Raw genomic sequence first — 5,316 nt, 5'->3', positions numbered from 1 at the left:
TTTTCCTAAGACATGAACACTGTTTTGCCACGTGACTCGTAATGTAATTTTTAGAGCATAAACTTTATGCTAAAAAAATAACATACATATATAAAATATAACATTATGCCAAATCCTAAGTGTATATCCCAGAGAAATTTTCTCACTAGTGGTTACACTGCCACTCCTCAGATCAAGAAATGGAATATACCAGCAGCTCAGAATCCTCCCTCATGCCTTTCCCACCTCTTAAGATCCCTTCCCAAAGGCAGAAGATGTTGCCTACTATCTTGACTTCTTTGCCACTAATTAATTCTTCATGTTTTTGAGCTTTAAATAAGTCATATAGGCTGTATTCCTTTTTTGTTTGCTTTTCTTCCTTCATTGAGATTGTCAATATTGTTACTGTTTTTTGAAATAATATTTCATTCTTATTACTAGTTAATATTGCTTTGTATGAAGATATATTATAATTTATTAGTCCAGTCCACTGTTGAAAGACATTTGTATCATTTCCAGTTTGGTGGCATTACAAACAGTGTTGCAATGTACATTCTTATAAATGTCTTTTGATGAGCATACTTTTTAAAGTTTATTTATTTATTTTGAGAGAGAGAGTAGAGTGTGTGTGTATGAGTGGGGGGAAGGGCAGAGAGAAGAGAGAGAGAATCTCAAGCAGGGTCTGTGGCTGTCAGCACAGAGCCCGATGATAGGCTCCATCTCACAAATGTGAGATCATGACCCGAGCTGAAATCAAGAGTTGGATGCTTAACCAAATGAACCACCCAGGTGTCTAGAGCATTTTTTTTGATGAGCATGTTTTTGCATCTATGTAGTGTATATATATGGGAGTAGAAGTGCTCAATCATAAATTATGCATATATTTAACTTTAGCAGTATTACTAAACAGCGGTTGCACCAATTCCCGTTTTCACAACACTGTATAAAAGTTTGAGTTTTCCAAAACCTCATGAACACTTGGTGTTATCCTTCTTTAACTTTAGCCATGATTATATTATTGTAGTTTTACTTTGCATTTCCATGATGGGTGATGATTCTGAGCACATATTCATGTTTATTGTCCATTTGATACCATATTTTATAAAGTGCCTGTGCAAGTCTTTCGTTCATTTTTAAAATTGGGTTGTAGTGATTTGTAGGAGTTCTTTATATGTTCTAGCACAAGTTCTTTGTTGGATATATGAATTGAAAATGTTTTTTTTTCTCACTCTGTGGCTTACTTTTTTTATTCTCTTAAAGGTGTCCTTTGGGGAAAAAAATCTTAATTTTAATATAGCCCAATTGCTCAATCTTTTATGGTTAGTGATTTTGAGGTCCTATTCACAAAATTTTTGTCAACCTTAATATAATTTCCCATGATATCTTGTAGAAGCTTTCACTTTTGAACTTTACGTTTAAACCTAAAATATACTTGGAAGGGACTTGTTTTTGTTTTTGTTTTGATGGTGCAATGTAAAGGTCAGGATTCTTTTTTTTTTTTCCCCATGCAGGTGTGCCATAGCCCCAGCACCACTGATTAAAAACTGGCCTTTCCTCAATACAGATATTTTGTCTCTCAAGTCCTGGTTGCCTTGTCAGATCTGAACTCAAATTGTATTTCCCCAGAAACTTGAGACCACTGAATGCTCTACTCATCCACTAATTTCTGCTTCTTTTACTCACCAGTCTCTTGTTTCTTGTGCCAAAATCCTTAAAGATTTAGGAAATGCCTCAAAGGGGAAAACTGGAACATAGGATGTCAAGCTCATTCCAATAAGTACTTTGTTTCTCTGGGTGCCAGGACTCCTTTGAAGGAGCAGCAGTGCGGGCTGCTTTGAAGCTTTCCAATACCTCGAAAATTATTTTTAAAAATTATCTGTCTTTTCTAGTTGCTTTTGGTGTTTTGATCTGCTAGTAGCCGTTTTGTCATAGCTAAAGGTAGAAGTTGTAATGGCATTTTCTTCTATGGAAAGAATGATCTAATGACAAATGGTCTTTAATCTAATGGTTAAAACACACCAGGGTAACATTTTAATTAAATCTTAAACCAGAAAGAAGGATTGGGCAACCTAAGAAAGACTGAAATACTAAGCTAAGAAAAGAGTATGACAGGTCATAATTCTCAAAAATATGATGGACATGAAGATTACCATTATTCTACCAATACTAGAATATTAGGCTGCTTTCAAACCAAACCATTAATGAGAAGAAGCTATGTTGTTAATAACCCAATAAAATTTAACAGACATTTTTGAATGCCTTACAAGAAAGACTTTCACTTTCTTGTTCTTAAACATGAACAACCACTTATGGTCCTTGATTCTATTTCTCCTGTTTTCAATGAGAAAAATCACAGCTTTTTCCTGAAGCAAGTTTGCAGGAGAATGCTTGCTTAAACCTCTGCAAGAAAACCAAGAACTTCCCTACTGTGGAGTGTCCTGACACCAGTTTCAGCAACAAGCTTTTTCAGACCTGTGAAAGACAGATAAAAATAACATCACAATCTTAATGGAGGAAATGTAAGTTTGAGAGGAAATTGAGTAGGGACAGCTGTAATAGTTTCTATACAATGGAATATTAGAGGCTTACCTAATAGAAAACTAGAAAATAAAGTATAATGATGTACATCAGGACCCGCTTTCATTCTACCCGGATGATCTTACCCTCTTCCCTTTGTGGCTGCATGCCCTATAGGATTTGGGACTAAGAGGAACTATGCATTCCTAACAAGTTACCTAATTATGGTATTTCTCTATGTACTCTTTAAAAATATTTAAAAGCTGTTTTGTATAGCCAGAGACTGAGATGCAAAGACATCTAAACCTATTAGGAGGTCACCATCTAACAAACGTGTTAATGCAAAGAGGTTTTCTAGGTAGGTGACTCAAGGTGATGATAGTTCATGAAGGATGGAGGACTCAATCTGGGAGGATTAGGGAAGGAATTTTCAAGTGAATAGAAAATTAAGCATACTTTTCTAACCTATAATATCTTTTGAGTTTGTTACACAAGCATCTATTGAGCACTTGCTACGTACCAGATATTGCATTGGGTGCTGAATACAACAATTATGGCTGGTCTTGCCTTAAAGAAGGGTTTCTTAACCTCAACACTGCTGAAATTTTGGGCCAGATATTTCTTTCTAGTGGGAAGCTGTCCTGTGCACTGTAAAATGTTTAGCAGCATCATAGACCTATGCTTACTACATGCCAGTAGCACTACTCTGCCAGCTGTGAGAGCTCAAAGTATCTCCAGATATTACCAAGTGTTCCCTGGCAGGCAAAATCACTCTCATTTTAAAATCATTGCCTTAAAGAAATTTAAATCTAGTGGGACACACTGATTAAATAGATAATTCAAATAATACTAGAAGTGTGGTGAATGAGTAACGCTTTGAGAGGAAAGAAGATGGATACTTAGCTAAGTTTTAGATCCAGAATGGGGTGCAGAGAGGGTTATTGGAGAAATCTGGATTGATTTTGAAGTACTGTTGACCCTTAAATAACACAGATTTGAACTGTGCAGATCCACTTATATGTGGATTTTTTTTTTTTCCTGCAGAAAGCTTTCTTGTTTGCATTTGGCCCAGGGCTTGGGAGAAGGTGCCAGGTGGTTAAAAAGCTGCTTAGTGGCTGCTGGGAGAGGGTTAGACAAAAGCCTTGACACCAGGGGGATGCCAAATGGGACTGCTGGGCTCTGGAGAGGGCTAATACTGCTTACGGGTGAGAATTTTAAAGAGATACTCACCCAGCCCAGCCTGGGGGCCAGCTAGCTGGTGGAGATTAGTCAAGTAGTCACCATCCTCTTGATGAATGTCACCTCTTTATCTAGGAAGTAGGTCTCTAGAAAGTCACAGATATGGGGTTGTCACAGGCAGAACCCGGGGCATGCAGCTCCAAAAGGGCCTGGTTGAGGTCCTTCTCTTGGACCATGGTGAATTCCATGGCTTCTGGGGTTTTACCCACTTATCTTGGGACAGCTTCTGTACATCCTGGAAGAGGGTGCAGTTGCCACTTTGATTTTCGTTGGTGCCTTCCTGCTTCTCCTCAGCCAACTCTGGAAGTGGCCAATGCCCTCCAGAGTCACATTGCCACTGTGGAAACAGAAGCAGAGAAAGGTAGGTGTAGGAAGCCTGCAGATGCATGCTGACCAGTGGTTAATGGTGGCCTGAATTCACCCCAGTGGAATAATTCTGAGGCATCTGAGAGCTCATGGTTGATCGGCAATAAGGAGCTAAGTTCAAAAAATGGTGTTGGCTGGTCCTGAGGCAGAGGATGGCTGAGAAGATGGTTCCAAAAGTTGCAAATGGGAAAGGTGTTGAATGATGGTAGGAGGCTGGAAGAAGGGATATCCCTAAGTCTATTCCATTTGAAAACTGTTGAAGCAAGAGGCAGATTCCTGGAACTACTGAGAGCACTGCCAATACACAGAGTTTTTATTAGTATAGTACTATAATTGTATTTTCTCTTCCTTATAATTTTCTTAATAACATTTTCTTTTCTTTACCTTATGTTATTGTAAGAACACAGTATATAATACATATAACATACAAAATGTATGTTAATTGACTTTATGTTATTCGTAAGTCTTCTGATCAACAATAGGCTATTAGTAGCTAAGTTTTTGGGAAGTCAAAAGTTATGCACAGAATTTTAGGGTCTGATGCCCTTAACCCTGGCGTTGTTCAAAGGTCAACTGTGTAAGTGGGATTTAGCTCCTTTACAAGTGAGAGTTAGTAAGTATGTGTAGCAAGAAGTGGCATGAGATCTGAAATCAGATTGTCTGGGTCCAAACCCCAGTTCTACCATTACTAGTGTGGTGAGTTTGGATAAGTTACTTTCCTCCCTAATATTCCCTCAGGGGAAACTTAGAGTACCTCTTTCAGAGGTTGTTGTACAAGTAGAATCAGGGAAATGTGACATGTTTAGATCAATGTCTGCATGTAATAAGCATTCAATAGATACTGTATACCAGAATTGTTGTTGATGTCTTTGTTGCTAATAATTTTGCAGTAATTTCCTCATTAGGTTTTTCCTGACCCCTGTTGTTGCATTGAAGTCAAAAGTATGCAGATATCAGTCCTCCAGTTCAAAGTTACATAGTCATATTTGGGGGTGTACCTGGGGGTGTGCTTAGGTTCTCAGCTGCATGAACTTTCCAACGAAAGCCACTTAGAAAGGAGCATTTTCCACAGCCTTGAATTGAGCATCCCGGCTCTGTGAAAGAATCCCGTGAAAGTAACTGAAGAGGTTTTAGATGCTCATTTTAAAGAAATGCTGTGTTATTTTTCCTGTGTACTCCTAAAATAGACAGGTTAAGGAAGCAGTCTAAGGAATC

The 5,316-nt window shown here is 38.1% G+C and overlaps 1 pseudogene; it reads right to left on the bottom strand.

Moving 5' to 3' along the window:
- Positions 1-3,685: 3,685 nt before the first annotated feature.
- Positions 3,686-4,192, bottom strand: LOC109263255 (ferritin light chain-like; annotated as a pseudogene).
- Positions 4,193-5,316: the final 1,124 nt, after the last annotated feature.

This window comes from Panthera pardus, unplaced genomic scaffold, assembly GCF_024362965.1.
Source record: "Panthera pardus isolate Hobbes unplaced genomic scaffold, ASM2436296v1 HiC_scaffold_17, whole genome shotgun sequence".
In the NCBI taxonomy this organism is placed as follows: Eukaryota; Metazoa; Chordata; class Mammalia; order Carnivora; family Felidae; genus Panthera; species Panthera pardus.
This window is presented reverse-complemented; position numbering and strand designations above follow the sequence as displayed.